Raw genomic sequence first — 23,982 nt, 5'->3', positions numbered from 1 at the left:
TGAATCCTGTGTTGGACACTCCAATGGCTGGCAGGAGAATCAGGCCATCCTCTCCTATCAGGATGAATCCTCAGTCGGACATTCCAGTTTAACCTTCCCTTGATTTCTGGGAATTTGGCATTGTTTTCTTTCTCCTTATTCATTCTTATAATTCTATTAAAATATGAATGTATATCACAAAATGAGAAACTACCACAGTAACATTCATCCAAACAATTTAAAAAACCATGCTGAAGCCAAAAGAAAATAGGAAAAATAGATTTTCTTCAGAATTTCATATTGTCATATTCCAGTGCCTTGAGATGTAGTCATGATGTCAACTTTTATCCCCTTCCTATAACCGTGACAGACTTAATGACAGATTCTCCCAGTCATTTCTTCTGGAGCCTGAGCTGACTACTCATTTCCAAATAACAAACTATTGCTTGTCTAATGGCTCTTGTTAGTTGGAATCTTGTGATAGATGCAGCCTCTCATTCCTCCTGCATGTATTTCTCAGGGTGCTGATTCTTCCCTTACCCAGATGCATTCAGGTCTCCATGCTCTGTGCTTTCCTCATTGAGGCAGTCTGTCTTTGGTAGGACTTCATCATTGTAGTTGCACAGTCTGGTTGAGAATGACCCTTGACAGAGCTCAAGGCCTTCCCTGGTAGAAACCCCTCTCTTCCGTGTCTTTCTTACCCTGTCTCAAGTAAATAAGTAAATGGATCTGCCTTGTGCTGCTTAATACCTGGGAGCCCAGAATACGTAGCTCATAGATGAATCACTGAGAAACCAGAGAGGATACCTGAGCTACAATCATGTAGCATAACATAAAGAATAGTGTGGTGGTGTGAAATGAAACTGCTCCTCCCCACAGACTCATCCATTTGAATACTTGATTCTCAGTTGATGGAATAGTTTGAGAAGGATTAGGAGGTGTGGCCATGTTGGAGAAGGTGTGTCACTTGGGGTAGTGTTTGTGGTTTCAATAGTCTTGTGTCATCTTCAGCCTTCTTGCTTAGCCTCCTGCTTGAAGATCTAGATGTGAGTTCTCAGCTGTTGCTACCACCATGCAAAGAAATGATTTCCTTGTTAAGCTGCCTTGGTCACAGTGTTTTATCACAGCAATAACTAAAAAAATCCTATTTAATTGTTATAATAGTAGCTATGCCCCTTCCTAAATATTATTCAACAGGGTTATTAGTAAAGAGCCCCATGACACTATAAAGTCCTGAAGTCATAAAATATATTTCATGAATCTTTTTTATTATTGACTTCATTAGAAATACTTCAGTAATATGTGAATGAATAAACTCATATATTGCATTGTAAGAGTAAATTCAAATGTTTATTATGCAAATTGATATGTGGTTTATCTCATAAACACTTCTAGAAGAGTTTCCCTCTCCCAAAACTGTTATATAAAAATTCATTTTGTTTTTCAAATTCAAAAAGTCAGAATCTTCCATTTCAGTCTTGGGATTTTTAAAGGTTTACTCTGAAGTCTCTTTTTACCATACAATATAATCTAAAACACTTTGGGTACCTTGCCAAGTCTTGCCACAGAGATTTTCCTCTGAAATTATTCTAGTGTTAAATTACCTAACTTGCTGTAGGAGAACATTCACATTCAAAACTGTTAATCATAGACACCACAGTCATATAAAGCACTTAATATCTTTCCCCCATGGGATATTAGGTGCCATGTTATTGTACCAGGATCATTACTTTGAGTTCATGCTTTAATTCTGTTCTTTCCCACCAATGCACAGCTCCTAAGCCTTGTAACAAACCTTGTATGCCTGTTTCCATTTTGGGAGTCACTTATCATTGCTAAGTTTCTACTCTGGCTTAATTCCAGAAGTTTCCTCAAGACCTCATTGACTGCATCCTGAATGAGGAACGTGGAAAGTGCAAAACTGCTAACTCTTGACAAAGAGAAATGATTACGAATGTTGTAAGAAACAGCTCAATTTAGGAATATTTCTAAGTTAGTGTGAGAAAGCCAGAAATGCAGTGAAAGAAAAAGAAATAAAAAAAAAAAACATGTTAAAAGATTATGCTACTGAACCTAAAATAAATTAGGAAATAAGATAAAAAAAATTACTTTCCTAAATGTGGACTTTTTAATGATAGCATTATATTTGATGACTTAATATACAAACTTGATCTTCCTGTCACAAGTAATTACTCATTTACCAAGGCAGCTAAAGCATGAACCACGGTAATGATATTGTCTATTTCAGAGTTCCTTTTTAGCCATCTGCTAGAGAGGAAGTAGAGTGCTACAGGGAAAGCCTGGCAAACAAAATGTTGAAGCTTTTCCAAGCAGGCTCTTGTCTCCTCTTTCCATTCATTGGGTCCTTTCATTTTCCTATATACTCAATGCCAGCCCTCCATCCTTCTACCACAGAAAATGACGCTCTGTGGCATGTTCACAGCTTTTCCCCATCAGGTCTGTGTGCAAACTCTATAAACTCTATGGCTAAGGCTTGTACCTTTTCAAACACTGGTTATATGGAAAATTTACAATTTTGTTGATTTTTTTTTGCAGGGAGCAGTCATATTCCATTCTACCCTAGGTCTCTAGGCTATCCAGTCTTCAGTTTCTGGCTATACAGGCAGTGTAGGACATGGGCTCGCTCTCATGGGGTGAGTCTCAAGTTAAAGCAAACGTTGGTTGTCCACTCCTGCAAGTTCTGCTCCACCATTGTCCCAACACATCTTGCAGGCAGAACAGATTATAGGTGGAGGGTTTTGTGACTGGGTTAGTGTCTAGCCAACTCTCTGTGCATCCTGCAGAGTACCTTCATGTGAGAAAAAAAAAAAAAACCTGGGATATAGGGAAGAAGGCTTCATTCAGGCACCAGTTTGACCTCTCTCTGTTCAGTGAACTATGTGGATGTTGTCCTCAGCCATGGGGCCAAACTGTGAGTTTTCAGAGAGTGAATTTCTGTTCTAGCATCAGCCTAGGTTGTTTAGGGGTCTTCAAGGAACCCCACAGCCCATAGTTCAAAGGAATGTAACCCAGTCCCACCACTGGATGCCTTGTAGGAAGATTGTAGGAGTCAGAGGGAATAGTAGACACCAGGAGAACACGGCCCACTGAATCAACTGAGCAGAGCTCACATGAGCTCACAGAGACTGAAGGCAATCACTGGGCTGGTAAGGGTCTGCACTAGGCCCTCTGCATGTATGCAATGTTGTTAGCTTGATGTTTTTGTGAAACTCCTAACTATGGGAGCAGGTGTATCTCTGGCTCTTTTGCCTGCACTTGAAACTCTTTTCTTCCTATTAAGTTGCTTTGTCCAGCCTTGATCTTTCACCTTGTCTTATTTTATCTCTTCTTGTTCTGTTTGGCTGTCATCTCTTGGAAGCCTGCTCTTTTCTGAAGAGGAAATGGAAGGGGAGTGGATCTGGTGAAGAGGGGTGGTGGGGGGAGCTAGGAGGAGTGGAGGGAGGGGAAAACTGTGGTTGGATGTTTTGTAAAAAAGAAAAAAAATCTATTTTCAACAATGAAAAAGAAATCACTAGTATATCTGAAAAATAAGAAAATTTATAATTTCAGTTTAAATGCTGAAAAAAATAAAGTGGTATTTCATAGTAAATGATTAGAATACTATCTTTTCTGAGGAGATAATTTTTACAATAGAGTAAAACCCTGAAACTTTTGTGATTCTGAGGACTTTGGGAACCAGAGGAAAATGAATATTGGAGAAGGCAGAAGCCATGTGGGTTTGTGTATTAAAGAGAGGACAGAAGAAAGTCAAGGAGAAAAGAAGACAGAGGAAGGATTCAAGAAAACCTTAGAGCAGTTGCTATGAAATATTGAGACAGATTAGAGAGAAGCTGTATTGACTGAAAGAGGGGTAATCACTACAAACCCTCAGGATACTGAAAGTTGACACAATTGTGAATGATGTTACACCAACACTTTTGGCATCAGCACTTCTAAGAATACTTCTAGAAGCATTGAGATCCATTTTCAACTTCATTAGCAAGCCACATATGTTTTCTCTTCTATGATTATCCTCTTATATATTTCCCACAACTCAGGATGAAAGTTTTGTTAGCTATCTTTATCCAATACTCAAAGTGGCTGGTCACTCTAATTTTAACACTCCTGGTGGATGTACACAGATATACCACTTACTTTAATGTGTACTTCTTTTATCTAAAGGGATTGAATATCTTTTCATACATTTATTGATCATCTTCTGTGCATTCTCACTAAAGCAGTGTTCATTCTGTCTCATGTCTAGTGCCTTCTAGTGTAACTATCTTCCCTTCATTGATCTGTGTGTCTTTAAAAACTGCTCATGATGTAAGTCCTTTGACAGTTCTATTTAGTATCACACATTTCTTAGTCCCATTGCTTGATATTTTTTTTTGGTTCTTAGAGCATGTCTTTTGATGAAAAGAAGTTTCTGATTTTAGCTTTATCAATGATTTTATTTATGGATGTTTCCTTTTATGTAAAGTTTGAGAAAGCTCAGCTTATCTCAGTCATACCAATTTCAATTTTAATCAGATCTAAATGACTCGTTGGTTGAAGCGTGGGCTGCTATTGGTACTTTTTACATGTCGACCACACTGTCCTCTGGTTACTCTAGATTACCATCTCACAAAATTAAGCATCAGCATATGCCAGTTTGTTTCTGGACTCTGCTTTGTCCATTCATCCATGGTTTCGTCCTTTTGTATTTGTCCTGGAGTGGCACCTTATCTAACAGGCTTTGCAGTAGAGATGGACAGCTTCCTTGCTACGAGTTTTCTCTTTTCCACAGCTAGCTCTACTACTCTTGGTATATTTTATATAGTTTTATTTATTTATTCAATTTTCTTTAAATTACTATTGCATTTATACTTCAGATCACCTTTTGGGAAAGCAATTATTTTTTGTGCAGAATCTTTCAAACCATAGGTACTTCTGTCCACCTATTCAGTTTTCTGTGACTTCAAATGGCATGTTACAGTGGTGGCCTGACACTCCTTTTGGTAAAATCACCACACCATTTGATGTGAACCATTAGAACAACTTAGAAAAGTGAGGTTGTTGTTGTGACATGCAGTCTGAGGAAGATAAAGAAGACCTTTTCTGGAAAATGAGAACCACTAATGAAGACACACTTATGGAGATGGATGGTAAGCATAACACTTCAAAGTATTTCAGCACTTAAACACTCTAGGGAAAATTCTGTTTTGGTCTTAAGTATGAGCCTCAAGTTTCAGGAATCAAGCCATAGTAATACATGAGGGCATCAGGAGGACCAATGCCATTATTCTTTAATAAAAAATACCAACATGAGAAAGTTAAGTCTTAGACATATTATATGGAAAAGATTTTAGCAGTGAAGAAATTATATAAAATAATTTAGTAGATATGATGTTTTAAATGCAAGGGAATATAATACATATAGATTATGGACAGCTGTAAACACAGATGCTAAGCATTTAAAATGATGGTGTCAGGATTCTATGATGTATCACAGGTCCACTTGTTTGAATTCACACATGCCAGAAGTTACCAATGGGCACTACAGCCCTTCCAGATTCTGCACACTGCTGTAACAGATGCATGTCTGCTTTCACAGATATGCTGAGCAGTTAACAGTATTGTCAGGCACCAAAGGGAGTCAGGGTGAGCAGACTTTGGGTTCCACTGCCAGCTCTGATATAAATAAGCTTTTGGCCTCAAACAAGCTACACTGAATTTCCCTGGACTTTACAGAGAAATGAGAACATTCTTTTGAAACCTGAGTGTGTAATTAAAAACCTCGACTGAAAGTTATATTTACTTGTCTGAACAATGTGAATCCCATTAGTGGAATTTGAAAATTAGTTAATCTCGCCAGCCACTCTCCTCCCTACACAGGCTGAGGCCTCTCTACCTCATGGATGGCAGAGGACAGAACAAGGAGAGAAAAAACACATTTTGGAGTAGGGAAACTGCCTGGCTGAGAATGATTTAATTGTCTTCTGTGTTGCCTGACAAGATTTAGCTCAAGATTGATGAAGCCTCTCTGGTTTCAAAACCCATCCCCTCTCATTATCAAAGCTTGCTCTTTCCAGAATGTTGTCATTGGAGTCCAGCTTTCTTTGTGTTAGTTCAAAATGTCTATAAATGAACAGCACCCATGGGACTCCCTCCTGTGCTCCTGCTGACAATCACACCAGGCACAGACCAGGTTCCTGCCAGCCTGGGCCTGAAGTCCTAACCAGGAAGGAAGCTGAGACCTCTTCATTCCAACAACATTTTTAAAAATAAGACCATTTTTGGTGCTGGAGAAATGGCTTATTGGTTAAAAGTGCTTGCTGCTCACAGAGAAGACTCAAGTCCAATTCCCAGCACCCACAGCAGTCAACATACAACCAACTCAGGAGATTTGACATTTTCTCTGGCCTCTGAAGACATATGCATGCATGTTCATTCACTGTGTGTTGGCACAGTAAATCCACAAACATGCACACATGTAGAAAAGGAAAAAAAAAAAACCTTTTATAAAATAAGATAGATAACCCAGCAGATGCAATAGTGGCACTTATGCTTTCCCAGTAACCAACAGTTCTCTAATTGGACTTAAGACTTGCTCAACAAGAGGGATACCTATAGTGCCTGGTTTTAGAAACCTAGCTAACTACTCTGTGCTAGTGAAATCATGGTTACTGGAGGAGAATCTACAACCACTAATTTACTAAATCAGAATAACCTCCAACAACAATCTATTCTCATAGAAATTTCTCTGCAGCAGATGGAGACTACCATAGAAAACCACAACTAATCAAAATGAGAGCTGTGGATCCTAGTCCCAATGGATGCATCTACAAAACACTTCCACACATAAGGCTCAGGGAGCATTGCTGAAGAGGGACAGAAACACTGTAAGGGTCAGGGGCTTAGGTAATCTGCCATGAGATTGTGTCTCCTAGTATTATTAGGAACTATACATGGAACTTTTCACCAAAATGACTGCCCAAGGATGGGCTAATAAGAAGACACCAGTACACATGATACAGGGGATGGGGAAAACCCACAAAGCCTTAATCCTACATACTTAACTGTCAAAGTTAGAGGCAGTCTTCCCCAAGGAAGAGCATACCAGCTGGTTGTCCATTGTCAAACTGGCAGCACTCAAACATACCTGAAAACACAAGTAGCATCCTACAGACTTAACAGGTTACATTTAAGAGTATTTATATAATTACAAATACATATGTGAATACAATAACAATTAGTAGGGGAAAAAGACCATGAGCTTGCAGGAGAATGGGGAGAAGTACATGGGAGAGTATTTGCAGGGAAGATAGGAAGGGAGAAAGTTTGTAATTAAATTATAATCTCAAAAATACTTTATTTTACTTTGAGGAGGAGCTCTGTCACACTTGGATCTCAAGGAAAGCTTCACTTACAGAAAGGATACTATTTTCTGGCCCGTGAAGGATTCTGTGTTATATCAATGCTACTTCTATGAAACTGAGTTTGTTGTCCGGGCCACATTTGCAACTAGGCCTTTTTTAAAAAGGCATCCTTGATCAAATTTTATCCCACCTTATTTCTATTGTCTTTTTGCTTACTAGCTGTATTTTCTAGTCAAGCCAACTCTACCACCCTGAAAATTGCCTTCATTATATTAAATAGATATTCAAGGACATTCCTTTTGTCAATACTTATACATTGAATGTAACCAATTAAAACTCTTTATTAAAATTACTTTGTGTCAGTGTGATTACAGTAAGTTTCTTATCATTACAAAGAATTATCATTTATTACTCTAGAATTGATCTTTTTTTTAAAGTTTCAGAAACATTAAAAATAGTGCTTAAAATGTTGTCAACACTTTACTGGAAATCCTACTTTGAAACTTCAAAAGCAAAAAGCTCAGGCTAGGTGCCCTACCCCAATCTTTAATCCCAGCACTCAGGAGACAAAAGAGGCAGATCTTTGGGAGTTTAAGGCCAGCCTGGTCCACAGGCCAGCTATAGCTACACAATGAGACCCTTTCTTAAAACAAAACAAAAAATGGCTTAAGGATCATCAGAAAAGAGCCCATTAAGAAGCAGTATGAAGTTTCATCAATATGACTGCCTGATTGTGAACTGAACAAGAATGGCACCATCAGATATACCAAAGCAGAGAGGTGAGGGATCAGGAAACTTGGTCCCTAGACAAAGAACAAAGGGCAAATAAGGAATGTTTAGAACAGGAGACACAGTCTTTCCTAGGGAAGAGCACAACAGATGGTTATCAAATAACAAATGGTCAGTTCTGAAAGCATACACACAAATAACATTATATAGACTGAGCAGGTTATGTTTAAGAATATGTACATACATATACATATATGTGTATATACATATACATATATGATATGAATGTATATATTCATGTATCAACAATTAATTAAGAAAAGAGGCCACTAAGTTGAAAGGGAGCAAGGAGAAGTATATGGAAGAGTTTTGGAGGGAAGGGGAAATTTATGTAATTTCAAAAATAAACTAATTTTTAAAAAAGTAAAGCAAATAAAAATATTGAGAGCTTGGAAGATGGCTCAGTAAGTAAAAGCACTTTGGAAACCCATAACTTGAGTTACAGAACCTATGTATGTAGTTGAGCATGGTGATGTATATTTGTAATCCCAGCATTCCTAGGGATATGGGAGGCAGACATAGGAGAACCTTCAGGAGCTCAGGGGGCATCTGGGCTGACCATGTAACATTGCTGAAACAAGAAACCCTGCCTCAGCAAGGTGGGAGGAGATACTCCAGAAGACTGTCCTAGGAATCTCTAAAGTCACAACATGGCGTTCGTGTGTACACACACACACACACACACACAAATAATAAGTTATGGCATTGGCTAGAAAAGCAGTAAGCCCTCTTAACTGTTTAGCCATCTCTCCATTCCAGTTTAAATTACTTTGGGTATTTTATTTATTATCAATGAAGTGTAATCATTATATTCCACTTTAAAGTAATGTGATAGGGTGAGGAAATGTTCATGTATCTTAAATAAATGGGGTATAGGTTAGAAAAAGAATATAAATATGGTAAGGTTTTAGCATTTTCCCTGGCTAGTTTTGTGCCAACTTGTCACAAACTAGAGTCACTGGAGAGCAGGGAACATTAATCAGGAAACTGCCTCCATAACATCAGGCAGCAGGCAAGCCTGAGGACATTTTCTTAATTACCATTTGATGCAGGAAAATCTAGGCCATTGTGAATGGTGCCACCACTGTCTGGTGGTCCTAGGTGCTATAAGAAGGCAGGATGGGCCACAAGCCAGTAAGCAGCACCCCTCAATGGCCCATGCATCAGCTCTGTCTCCAAGGGCCCTTGGTTTGACTTCTTGCCTTGGCTTTCTTCATTGGAATGTGATTCAGGATATATGAGTCAAATAAACCCTTTTCTCCCCAAGTTGCTTTTAGCCAGGGAGTTTCATCATAGCAATAGTAACCTTAACTATTTAGAAATTATTTGAGTTTTTTCTTATACGTTTTATAATCCACATACTAAGTATGAAAGCATAAAGAATGCTTGAAAACCACAAGATCTCCGAGACTTTAATTGGGCCAGCTATCTTAGATCTCTAAATTAAATAAGATTTGTTTCATTTGTGTGTCTTAGTTAGAGTTTTATTGCTGTGAAGAGACACCAGGACCATGGCAAGTCTTATAAAGAAAAACATTTAATTGGGGTGGCGAGCTTACAATTTCAGAAGTTCAGTTCATTATTATCATGACAGGGAGCATGGCAGCGTGCAGGCAGATGTGATGCTGGGGAAGTAGCTGAGAATCCTACATCTTGCAGGCACCAAGAATGGGACTGTGACACTGAAGGAAGCTTAAGCAAAGGACTTCAAAGACCCCCTTCACAGTGGCACACTTCCTCCAACAAGGCCACACCTCCCAATAGTGCCAGTTCCTTTGGGGGCCATTTTCTTTCATACCACCACAATCAGTATTGACCTTTTCATTTGTGTGTGTGTGCAAACAGTATTATGATTAATTTCAGTTATATCTTACAATTTCTGGTCCTGTTTGCCAGTGAGATGTTTTCCCAGTAGCTCCACTTGGCAATACTTTCTTTTTTAGTTCCCAGGGAAGACACCATACCAAAGTACTTGATTTGCTTCTTGGGCTGTGGCATTCAACCAACCACTTAGTTTTTACGTGAGGGAAATGAAAGTTAGAAATTCCAAGGGGATTTATTTTTATTATTATTATTATTATTATTATTATTATTATTATTATTATTTAACCAGATCACCAAGTGAAGCAGGGACACCGGGCACCCATCTTTCCTCCAATTCCTGAAATGAAAGCCAGAAACATGAGTGGATGGCACAGCAGTGTCAGAAAGGAGTCTATGCATGAAGTCTCAAGTGACTTGAGTCCCTTTGCCAGAAAGGTACAAGCCATGCTGCTCTATGTCACTGCAGAGCAGGCACTTGATGGGCAGACACTCAGAGTCAGTTAAGGCAATAGGGAGGCTTTGATGGCTTGAAAGTAAATGGCCCCTTAAGGGAGTGGCACTATTAGGAGGTGTGACCTTGTTGGAGTAGGTGTGGTGTTGTTGAAGGAAGTATGTCCCTGTGGAGGCAGGCTTTGTGGTTTGATATACACTTCCTGTTTCATACAAGTCAAGATGCAGAAATCTCAACTCTGTCTCCAGCACCATATCTGCCTGCACGCTGCCATGTCCCACCATGATGATAATGGACTGAATCTCTGACCTGTAAGCCACCCACGGTATCTTACAGAAACTGTAACTAAGACAAAGGCATAAACTCAATGCCCTTGGCCACTTGCAAATGTGTGTGTTCTGCTGTCTCCTAGTTATAGGCAGGCTGACGGAGCTGATACTTGAGATTGGATGAGAAAGCAGAGAAGTAGATTGACATAAACATTTAGGTAGAAAAGAAAATCTCTGTTTCATAGTTTCAGTCAAAATTACTTAATTGATTCTAACACTATGAAAGGGTTACTGCTTCTATCAGCAAGATGATTTCTGATGAGGTACACCATTTTTTCTGTTAGAATAGAATATTAAGGGTTGCTAGGTCAGGAATTCAATGACAAGACTGAAAGGGAAAAAAAAGGCTCAAAATCTGGTGTAATAAAAATGGGAATTTTAAATGTCTACTGAATTCCCCCAAATCAATGTATTTAATAAAAAGCAAAAGAAGAATGCCAAGGGGGAAGGTATATTAATGTAATTATAGTAACAAAATATAAACATGGACAAAACTCTAACAAATTTGTTAACACATTACTTTTTATTATTAACTGATTCATACACACACACACACACACACACACACGCACGCATATATATATATATATATATATATATATATATATATATATATATATATTCTACTTGTAGTGTCCTTCACTTAATAATAAATGAAACAAAGCCCTTCAGCCAGAAGAAATAATATTCTAAGAGATGACAGGGCAGGATGAGAATGGTCACCAAGGAAGGGAAAGAGAACTTCATGGAGAGGGATCTATGGGTAGACACCCACATTAGGCTTGAAGTTGATGACTTTTCCTAATTAGTGAGTGGGGGGGTTACTTCTTTTTTATTTTTATTTTTTGGTTTTTTGAGACAGAGCTTCTTTGTGTAGTTTTGGTGCCTGTCCTGGATCTCGCTCTGTAGACCAGGCTGGCCTCGAACTCACAGAGAGCCACCTGGCTCTGCCTCCTGTATGCTGGGATGAAAGGTGTGCGCCACCACCACCTGGTGAGTAGGAGTTACTTCTTAACATGGAGAGAGGAGGGAAGGAAGGAGGGGAGAAAAGCAGGAGGGGAGGAAAGGAGTTGGGGAAGAAAGGATGATGGGGAGGGGAAGAGGAAGTAAGGACAGGAAGAGGAGACTGTGTTTCAGGAACCAGGAAGAGAGAGTTCTGAGTTTCAATTCTCAGAATAAGCATGTCCCATGACGATCCTGAGGTAGTAATTTGGTGGTTTAGAGGAGATCATAAGAGTGTAGCAAGCAATGAACTCAGTATCGTTAGCCAAGGGTGAGAGTACCTAAGATAACAGAATAGACAGTCACCAGCCTGCGAGATGCCACAGACTGACAGTAGTGTCCACGTTGCCCAAGAACCTAGACAAATCTATACGTAGGGATGGCGTCATTTGCATTTTAGCTAATCATGCTAGTATGTAGACAGAACACAGTAATATTGAAATTGATTAAGGACTCCTACAGACCAACAACAGTCTGAGAAGTTGTAAAATAATATAACCAAATGCTTGTTTCCATGGTGAGGAAGCTGAGTGACCCTGAGGTCAAGCTGTTGAGGTAACCCTATGCAGTTCCACACTGAACACATAAAGTGGCCTTGAGAACAAGAGTCTTGTCTACGACACCTCTCAGCTGCATGGTGGCTATGCTTACTGATCAAGCTATCTTGCTTTGCAGAGATTTCTGCAGACTAAACATTCCTTTAGCAAACATCCTAGATAAATCTGCCTTTCCACAGAGCCTGTGTTATGCTAAGGACCTGTCACAATGACAGCTCCCCTGTAGTTTCTTCATTTTCTTGTACTCTGCAACACTTTAGGATGCTGAGAAACCATCATTCCCAAATCCACTTGCAATGCTATTGACATATCAGAAAGGGTTTTGAAGATCTTTGTAAACAAGAAGCTGGCTGACACACTCTCTGACTAGTCAGTCCTTCCAGAGAATTCTATCAATGAAGTAAAAAAAATAAAACTACTTCATTATCTGTAAAATAAATAGTTACAGAGTGTCCCCCAGGTCATAGTAAGACAGAGATAAAGTGTGATTTGCATCTGAGTGCCACTGAGTGGATTTGTCAGTCTATAGCAGGTTTTCTCAGACTACCAGCCTCTATATCATGACATGGAGACTTATTATTAGTTATGAATGCTCATAGTTTGTTCTACTGGTTCTTATAACTTAGTTTAACTTGTTTCTTTTCATCTGCATTTTGCTTCTGGGCTTTTATCCTTTCTTTTATTCTGTATATCCTACTTTCTTGCTTCCCCCATATCTGGTGGACTGGCCCCACAGCTGACTGGCTGGCTCCCCTTTTCTCTCTGCCTGCCAGCCCCACCTATCCCTCTTTAGCCTAGCTATTGACCATTCAGCTTTTTATTAGACCAATAAGGAGCCTTAGGCAGGCAAGGGGAATCAAATGCAACACATCTTTATACAGTTGAACAATTATTCTGCAACACAATCACATGCAACTCATCTTTACATAGTTAAACAAATATTTTATTCCACAACATCAGTCTCCTCCCCAAATCAACTTAGTGCCACAAAAGACATCTCGAAGTTATTTACATTCCCTGTTAGAGTATTTACTCAAATGATTTTGTCAGGGGCATTGGGTGTCTTCAAGGGGTCTCAGCAGTGCTGAGGTATGCAAAGGCTACATCCACAATCCTTCCTCTCAATCAGCTATTGCCCTGGCAGAGAGTCATGGCCCTTAGAGAATCCCAGGCTTTACTGATGATTGACAGGATCTGTGAAGCAGCCATTAAATCTCTGGAAAAGGCCCTTGACACAGAGCAATATTGTGACCTTCTGATCTTTCCAAAGTTTGAGCAAAAGGTTGTACACCTCTCCCCTTTCCTCTATGACATATCTTCAGAAGCAATTTTTATATTTTAATGGCCTTTGCCATGTTGGAGGGAGGCTGGGGATTTTCAAAGCCTCCAAGTCTTGGCCTTTGCATCCAACATTGTTCCTAAATTAATCTCTCACAGTGCATTGAAAGATAAAGAAGGCAATCAGGGTGGTGTTTTCAATAAGTTGCTTGAAAGTCTCTTCATTTAAATAATAAACTTAACTTACAGACCCAAAAATTCAGGAGGCTCTTTTGCTGACCTTGCTTCCCACACCAAGTACTATGCTTCTGCCTGCAAAAGCTAAGTTTCTCCTTTTCTTCCCATGGTCCTATTAGCAGCACCCTCCCAGTGCACAGTGAGTTCAAGGTAGGTTTTCTCTATCATGTCTCTCAAAAGTATTCCAGCTCTTGGCTCATGGATTGATACCTCATATTTACTATACTTGATATAAAAGCACTCAGACATGTAAATATGTGCCACATATAGTGTGGCATAATGGTTCACAAAGCAAAGAGTATGGCTTGGAAAACAGGGCCTTTGTGGTCTGCTTGTTTTCATGGATGCAGAGTCTAAGCACATATTGCCCGGATCTCATGCTTTACAGCTTCATAAATCTACCATCAGATTGTCAGTGGAGTCTATCATTTCATTTGAGACTAAAGTTCTCTTACAGACTCTCGTGGTTGGATTGACATCTGGTCCATGAGTTTGGAGCTCTTACTCTAGTAGGGACCTCTACTCCTTTGTTATATGGGTCAATGACACAGTTTTCTGTCCTCATCAGGTCCATGACGGGGATAGGATACTAATGGAAGCCTGTTGTGGGGATGGAAACTGAGATAGTGCCACACAGCCTGATAGATCAGGAACATGCCACAAGAGCCACCCATACTGCAAAGGATATGACGCTAAGTGGGGGAAGCCACCAGCATCAACTTCAGGTCTATCCAACACAAGGTTGCAAAGCTTAAGTCATCACTCTCCTTTGAGTGAAAAGAAACCAAAGGGTAAGACTCAGTTGTCACTGCAGCTCACTTGTGGTACTCCAAAGCGTGTCTATGACTGTTGTGCTTCATTGTAGAGACTGCTTGACCATCTTGAGAGCCAAGATTGCATATAAAGGGGTAAAACATCTACTTTCTGAGGTTATTCCACATGTTTATTGAAGTCTATCTGGGGCTGTAAATAATAAAAAAAAAAATCTTTACATGCTAATAATTGGTGATTATTAAAATTGTGAAACTTTTCTTTTTCTGTCTCTATAAATACATCTATTTACTAGCAAATGCTAGAGAAAGTAGAGTTTATATGGTTTTCCTCATTCAAGGCCCAAGTCAACCTTGAGTTTGTTGTTGGTGCTGGAATCTGGCTGTATGTGACTTCAGGGACCTTCTCCTATAGATTTTTACCCCCAGAGTGTTAAGGGAAGGAGTAAAGTAGAATAAGGTATCTTTTCTAAGATCAATTATTAGATATCGATTTATCGATTCATCTAGTGATCTACTTAAAGCACTTCTTCTACTGCCTCTTTTCCAAGCAACCAGGCTATCTTAAGCAGAGTGACCTGGAGAAACAGCTGAAACAATAGGTCGCTGTCCTTAACAACCTGCTGACTGCTACCTAGGCGTCTGGAAAATCATTTGCTTGCCTGCCTGCCCCACCTTGTGGTTTTAGAGTGTAAAATAAAAATACAAGCTGGACAGCATTTCAGTAGCTGCCCTGACTTTGGTCCACCAGTGGCAGCCTCTCTTCCCCCACTTTCATTGATGTCAGAGTGCTTATTCTAGACAGATCCCCATAACACAATAGGACCTACCAGAAGACTGTGATCCAGACTTGAAGAGAACTGTACAGGACCTCATAGGGATTCTTGCCCCTCAGCCATGATTCTATAGTCGCACTAAACTATATCAAAACCCCAGTGACATAGAACTCTGCCTTGTGAGGCATCCAGAATATGTTTATTTTAAAAGAATTGGGAACTAAGGGTATCGCTGAAGGTGTCAGCTAAAAATGGCTAAGTAATTTGGAAATAATTCTTTCTTTCATTTTGTTTTAGTATTTTACATTAAGTGTGTGTGTGTGTGTGTGTGTGTGTGTGTGTGTGCGCGTGCGCGCGCACTGTAGCATACTCATGGATGTTAGAGGACAATTGATGGGAATCAGTTTTCTTCTCCAGGCATCAACGTCAGGTCATCAGGATGGGCAATGAGCACCTTTACCTGCTGAGACATCTTGCTTAGCCTAAATTTTCTTTTAAACCCAAAGTTCTCTGGTTTCCCATGCTATAGTGGATGGCCCCCACCTATGTGCATATGGGCAGCACTAATTGGCTGTAATGGGAAATAGAGGTCTAGATACAGATAGAGATCTGGATATAAAGTTAGGAGGGTACATGTTGGGGCGTTCAGAGGAAGAAGGAGGGGACATGGTAAGTGTTTTGATCACAGTACATTGTATAGATGTGTGAAATTTCCAACTCATAAAAATAAGTTTTAAAACCTAAAAGTCCATTTTGTAATCATTTAGTTAACAGTTCATTATTCAAAATTGGTTAAATTTATAGAGAAATAATTTTACAATAAATATTCACTACCTGCCACAGGAGAAGTGCTTTGCCCAGGCTTAGAGTATTTAAAAAAAAATCCCTAAATAATAATACTGGTCTTAAGAAATTGAGACCCAAGACTGGAGAGATGGCTCAGTGGTTAACAGTATATATTGTTTTCCTAAAGGACCTGAGCTCAGTTCCCAGCCCCCATATCAGGTAGCTCACAAGTACCTCTATCACCAGATGATCTGCCTTTCTCTTCTGTCCTCAGCAGGCAAGTGTACACTCACATGCAAACACACAACTAAAAACAAAACAAATCTTTAGCTTAGTGGTGGTGGTGGATACCTTTAATCTCAGTACTTGGGAGGCAGAGCCAGGCAGATCTCTGTGAGTTCGAGGCCAGCCTGGTCTACAGAGTGAGATCCAGGACAGCTCCAAAACTACACAGAGAAACCCTGTCTTGAAAAACCAAAAACAACAACAATAAACAAACAAACAAACAAACAAATGAACAAAAACCAAGTTGAGAACCAAACAGGGAAGACATGACATGTGCAAAGTTAACTCCAATTTATAACTGGTGAAATTAATGTCATAACAAATGCTAGTGGAGTTCAGAGAGAAAGTGGGGTTACAAGTGGCTGGAGAATTTCATAGAATTATAGTAGTTCAGTTGTACAACAAAGAATGAATAAATTATTGACTGTGGTCCTGAAGAAAGAAAATGTCGATGGGAAGAACTTACTTAGAATCCAATTACAAGAGCCTGGAAAAGACAGGCAATAAAGGGCCCAGCAATATCTTCAGTCTGACAAGGATGGAGACAGTGAGAACAACACTTGAAGACAGGGGTGTGGGCATATGTTTTGAAGACATAAGAGGGTGTGGGCATATGTTTTGAAGACATAAGAGGGTGAGCATGTGTTTTGAAGACATAGGAGGGTGGGCATGTGTTTTGAAGATGCAGAAGGCTGGGCATGTGTTTCAGTTTCCAGGTTATGGTACTCAGATCATAATCTATAGGACACAGGAATTCTTTTGAACTTCTTCTCTCCTTAAATTTTACCATTGTTTGATAGAATTTCAAGTCTTGGATTAAGGAAGATAAATGTGATCTGGAAATTTGGAATAGACTGGAGCCACAACAGGAGATGGAAAACCAATCAACAACACAAACAACATTTCAAAAGCTTCTGCGAGAATTCGAGGCCTTGAAGTCAGAACACAGCCATGGGCACAGCATGGCTGAAAGTAGCTATAGTCGTGTCGAAGAGGCTGAATAACAATGATAAAGACAGAGCGAAAAATTCAGGAATGAATTCCAGTCAGAAATCTCAGTGCATGGTGGTGGGAAAACTCCTTATCTAAAATAGTGAGGGAAGGGTGACAAAGTGTATGTGTGTGTTTTATTTTCACATAGAAGAGGACCTGAGCTTTAGGCTGTACCGACACTGTTCGAGTTGCAGGTTACACAGAGCCCAGAGGCCACCCCTGGGTAATATAATATGCTGAGGCTGGAATTCTCAAGAGACATCTTGTTGAGGGTGATGAAATCTTTAGTGCCTGAGACAAAATAAAGAAATAGAACAGATGGAAATCATTGACTGGTTGTGAGAGCAATGTCAGGAAAAGCCAGGGAAGAAACTCCCTATATTCTTGAAGTAGAAGAACATAGATATGTTGGTTGACACTTTTGTCAACTCGATATAGACTAGAGTCATTTGGGAAGAGGGAATGGCAAATGAGCGATGGCCTCTATCAGAATGGTCTGAAGGCAAGTCTAGAACCTTTTGATTATTTATTTATTTATTTATTTATTTAGTTAGTTAGTTAGTTAGTTATTGCCAGAGCTGAGGCCTGAACCCAGGGCCTTGCGTTTGCTAGGCAAGCGCTCTACCACTGAGCTAAATCCCCAACCCCTAGAACCTTTTCTTGACTAATGATTGATGTGGGAAGGTCCAGGTCCCTGTGGGCAGTGCCATTCCCGGGCAGGTGACCTTGGCTAATATAAGAAAGCAAACCATGATGAACAAACAAGTAAGCAGAATTCCTCCATGACTGCTGCATCAATTCCTGTCTCCAGATTTTTGCCTTGAGTTCCTGCTCCGATTTCCCATCATAAGAAACTGTACAAACTGTAAGCTGTAATAGGTCCTTTCCTCTCTAAGTTGCCTTTGGTCATTGTTTTTTTATCATAGCAATAGAAAGCCAACTAGGACATTGGATAAGCCACTAACGAAACAAGAGGTAGAAGAAAATATAATGTGATATAGAAAAGAGTATCAGGAGCGTTGAGACAGGACTGCCATGAAGCATGGATCTCAACACAATATTTTGTATTTTTAGTTTATTCTCCTGCATTGGGATAAGAGGCTTAGAAGAAGAAGGAATTTATTTTGGTTCATGATTCCAGATTATAGCCCATCACTGGGTGAAGTTGACACTGACAATAGAAATTGCTTCACATGCATATAACCGACAGAAACTTCTTGTTTCATTTTACAATAAATCTAATACTGCATTAAGAGATTTTTATTGTATAGTGAAATGTGGGTGTTCTAATATGCAGGCATGATCTAGTCATTTCCTTCAGAATGGATGAACAGCTTCCAGGGAAGTAAGAATCTCTTAAATCATAATACACACATAATAAAGCTGCCTTTAAGTACAATAAAAGCATGTCTCAGTTATCTACAATTGCTCACATTCTATTGGACTTCTCACTTTTCTAAATGCAGGCATATCACAGGAAAGTAAGCAGGCATTTAATTCTTTACCTCTCCATAACATGGCTGGACCAGGCCATTGAAACATTAAACTAAGGAATAAAAATACGTCACTTTAATGCTAAAGCCAATGGGTTTTATTATTCTATATGGAGCCTGTATTGTTTAAATATTGCCAACCTAGCATCCCATCCTGTATGTCTTTGCAACACAACACTCCTTTACTGAGAACTATGTCTCTATCTTCTGTAACTCTACAGACCAATGTAATGTGGAAACACTAATATTTCACAACTCCACAGGTGATTTCTGCAGATCCAAGACACCTCCTTTTTGTTCTTTTTCAGAAGTATGTCCATGGAATCTTTGAGCTGACATAGAAGAAGTACTGTTCATGGAAGCTTCTGTGCTGAAGATATCCCAGGACAGATCCCACATGCAAAACTTCTGACTGAGTTGATTCAGTTCAAGGTGAGATGTTGTATATCCGACTTCTAGACACATGGCAAGTGAGCATAAGGGGACCCTGACATTTGATCTCTACACTTGACACTGTGAAGCAGGCAAGCTGCACCAGTGGAGTGCATCCTAAGCCACTAATTCATTAGCAAATTAAACAATTGGTATTTTGAGCAATCATGTTTGGAATGCTTTGCTATATGGTCACAGTAGTGGAAATACTTAATATTAAAGGAAGGTAATCATATGGCTCTTAATCTAATAGAAATAAGTTTGTTGCTCAAATTCTAGAATTTTAATTGATTCTTTACATATTGCCTTGACCGTATTACAGATGTGTGGGCTCCATGAGCCCACATCCCTTTAATAAACATGTAGCTTAGATCAATATCAAATGATGATATGAACTCAACAAACAATCCAGAGAGTAGTTAACCTGCTTCTGTTTGTTTAGGCTCTTTATTCCCTTTACATTATGTTTTACAATGTACTTAAACAGTATGTTTGTTTTGAATTAAAAACATCTACATGATTATATGGCCTGATGTTTTCCTTACATAGATTTTTTTAGGCAAATGTTGTTTAATAGAATATCAAAATTGCTTTCCTTTTTAAAATTGTATTTCTTCTTCTCCCTCTTATTCTATCCTGACCACAGTTCCCACACCTCTTTTCTCCCCCACTATTCACATCCTCTCTCTCTCAGATCCATTTCTCTTCCATTTCCCTTCAGAACAGAGCAGGCTTCCCAGGGATATCAACCAACCACAGAATAACAAGCAAGAAGGAAACCACTTATTTTTCTTAAATAAATGGACTTTTCCTGATACAGTAAAATTAATTTTAATTGGTGTTTTTGAACTAATGAAATTAATTAGATATTATTATTCTTAACACTAAAGATGATTTTAAGTATAAATTTAATAGCGATTTAGCCAGTATTGATGATTAAAAAGACCAAGTTCAGAGAATCTGCAAAAGCTATGTTCTTGCGTTTCACACACACTGGCCATTCTGGCCAAATCCATATTGACTTTATGTTTCATCTGAAAATTTCATCTGAATTTTGTCTGATAAAGCTTCTGTGGGCCTCACTTCAAAGTGAATAATAGAGACTTTATCTAATAAGGAACTTCTTCTTTGCTGTTAAATTCTGCTCAGCATGTCTGATGGTTACAGACTGAAAAAGAAAACACTTTAACAATTAATATTTAAAATTGGATAGTGGGTCAGGGATACTGCTCAGAGGTGAAGGGTGGGTGTTGTTCTTCCACAGCTACTAAGTTTGGCCCCCAGCAGCCAACAACAGCCTATAACTCCAGCTCCAGGAGACCCGATGCCCTTTTCTGGCATATGGGTATCTGCGCCTACATGTACACATACCAGCAAGCACACACACACAAATGCAGACACAATTAAAATTTAAATCTCCACAACTGAATAGTAGAAATGCCAGTACTCACAAACAAAAAAAGTGATTTAAAAAATTACATCATTTAGAAAGGTAGAGGGAAGAAGAAATCAAATCCTTTGCACGGTTCACATAAAAACATTTTCAGCAAGTCATAGTTGAAAGTATTTAAATGCTAGAACACTGAAGCAAATACTCAGGGGGGCTGTCCTGTCACCTTCATTTGGTTCTCTTTGAATTCTCAATTATTATTTTTTATTATAGTTTCTTCCTTGGTTAGATGTTTGCCCATCTGTAATACAGATAGTTGTAAACAGTCTGTGGTGTATAGCACTCTGCTTGTAGGTTCCTAGACACCACACCCTGTCCCTACAGAGATGCACGAACAGGAAACTCTGGCTTTCAAGACAGACAATTGGAAATGGTTAAGAAAACAGAACCAACGTCATGGAAGTTGGAAGGGTCAGAAGTATGACATCCTGAGCAAGAGTCATTACTAATAGAAAGCTTCCTCCCACCTGAGATGTAAGATTTGGGACCCTCTGAAAAATTTAAAGTAAGGAAGTCCAACCTATTAGAAAGTGCACAGAATTAGAAAGTACCTGATTTAGGAATCAAGACCCAGGCCCAGGAGAGATAAAAAGTAACTTAAAACGTTACCATGACTGTTCACACAATCTGTAGCAACTTGCAAGGAGTTCTCAATGATGCTCCTTCCCTGAGAAAACAGGAGGAGCAGTTAAAAGGATCTGAATGACGCAATGTTTTGTACACATTGAATATGATGGGGAAAATATTCTATATGCAGATTTCATTTTCAAAGGGTTTGTGATTCCCTCAGAATTGAGGGCTTAATCCATCAATCTCGTGGTCACATTCAGTGCGAACATTGAGAACCTCACACTTCCCAGACTGTCATGTAGTACTCTGAACCTCAACTAAATAGTTAGCTACAGTGTACAGAAACACGGAGAGTCCTAAAGAGAAATCATCTCTCCAAATATTGTAAAAGAATAAGTGTTACATTCTACAGTGCCGCTAAGATATAGCAGGAACACCTCAGCCCAGGCATCCTCACAAAGATCATCAAAGTATGAACACTGCAAGCCTGGTTAACAATAGCTTAAAACAGGCATACTACTGACATCCAGTAATAACTCTCCACTAGATGATTAAATCAAAGTCGCCCAGAGGATCACCTGTGTTTACCAAAGAGTTTGAATAAATGCTCACAGGGATCCTAGTAGTCATGGTGGCACTGTCTCTTTTAAATTTTTATAAATATTTTATATTTATTTAAGTGTACCAAATGAATGCCTGTGAAGGTCAGATTAAAGTCATTGGAGCCTCTGGGACTGGGGTTACAGATAGTTCTGATCCATCGTGTGTTTGTTGGGAATTGAACCCCACTGTCCTCTGGAAGTGCAGCCAGTGCTCTTACCCACAGAGCCATCTCTCTAGCCCTTTCTCTTCATTTTTAAACACGGATTTTTTAAAAAAAATCTTTATCTGATGATTGAGCTAATATTCTGTTTGAGGCTTTCTAACACTTTGAAAAAGGCTCTGATTTCAGTCGTGTCTCTCAGCTGCTGAGATTAATTTTGGAGAAAAGAAATGCTGCAAAATTAATGGTTAGCTACTGACTGATATAAAACAAATTTGCCAACTTTCTGAGATAGGAACTGCATTTGAGTTCATATTCCCTGAAGTCCTATGGAGGCATTAAAAACTGGTAGTTGTGGGGACCATTTGTGGTTTCACCAGAGAAAAGGTATTTTTTCCCTATTTCCTGTATTCATGACGATAGGTAGCTTTGTAACCTGGAGCAAGGAGTGAGCCAAAGTTAGAGCCCCTGATTGTGTTCCATCTGGCTAGCCCAAGTGCTTGACAAAGACAAGCCTTATTGTAAAACTGGACACAGGCTTCAAGGAAGAGAGTTTACAAGAATGTATTTCTTTCTTTCCTTCCTCCTTCCCTCTGTCTCTCTTTCCCTCCCTCCCTTCCTCCTTCCCTCCATCCCCACCCGCCCTTTCTTTTCTGAGCATAAAAGTTCAAGAAGGCCTGCATACTGGTGTAGTTAAGCTGAGCTAATAAACATCAAGCTGTCCTTGGCGTCTATCAAACTTTGCCAATGTGTTTTCCATTTCCCTCATCTCATACAGTTCCTGTCATCCCGGAGTCTCCATCTACAAAGATGCAAATACCATGTCTAGCAAGGAATTCCCTTGTCAGCTAAGGCATTCAGAGAATGGTGGCCACTCAGAGGACTTTTTTTTTTTTTTTTTTTTTTTTTTTTTTTTAAAGAGGTTAACATAAACAGATACTTTGACATTTAGATTTTCTTCCAGGACTGGCAGATTACATTTGAGTTGCATAAATAGAACTATGCAGCCTAAATAATTAATTTTTGTATGTCCTATTTATCAAAAGCCATTAGTCATTCCCCTTGAGATTTTGCATATACTGCATGTGTGTGTATTTTCTTAGTGAAATTTAAATTCAGGCACATCCCATTAGCAATTACTTGAGCTCTGCCTATAGCATGATATTCTATAGGATCATATGTTTGAGTTATATTTAAAATAATAAATCCACTCAAATTATTTTCTTACTACTTTTTAGAACTGTTAGAAAGAAATTTCCCATGGCTGTGATGTCCATTAAATAATCATGTTGTCAGAGTTTACTAAATTTCATCAAGTGAAATTAATGAAGATATTTAAGTCATGGTGTGTGTTTTTCAAATCCATTGGCTATGAGTCCAGTATCTACCAGATTTTACTTTAGAATAGCTAAACAAATATAATAGAAACAATGACTTTTATTAGATTTAATCACTCTTTACTGAAGGAGCTTATACTTACAATTAATTTCAATACAATAAGATGTTTATAATGACACCAATTGGCAGATTTTTTGTTTGTTTGTTTGTTTTTGTTTTTCGAGATAGGGTTTCTCTTTGCACCTTTCCTGGAACTCACTTTGTAGTCCAGGCTGGCCTCAAACTCACAGAGATCTGCCTGACTCTGCCTCCAGAGTGCTGGGATTAAAGATGTGTGCCACCACTGCCCGGCTTGATGTTTTAAAATAAAAAAGGAACATTTTCATTGGCTGAACTGAGCAAAGGGAGCCAGATACAAAATAACAGAAGAAATGAAAAAGAACAAAAGCAAAGACATCTGTGGTGTTCCTGGTCCTGTGGGATGAGGCTTGTTGACAGACTGTGCATCAGGGCAGTCCC

Source organism: Onychomys torridus, chromosome 18, assembly GCF_903995425.1.
Source record: "Onychomys torridus chromosome 18, mOncTor1.1, whole genome shotgun sequence".
Classification (NCBI taxonomy): Eukaryota; Metazoa; Chordata; class Mammalia; order Rodentia; family Cricetidae; genus Onychomys; species Onychomys torridus.
Note: the sequence above shows the minus strand (reverse complement) of the source record.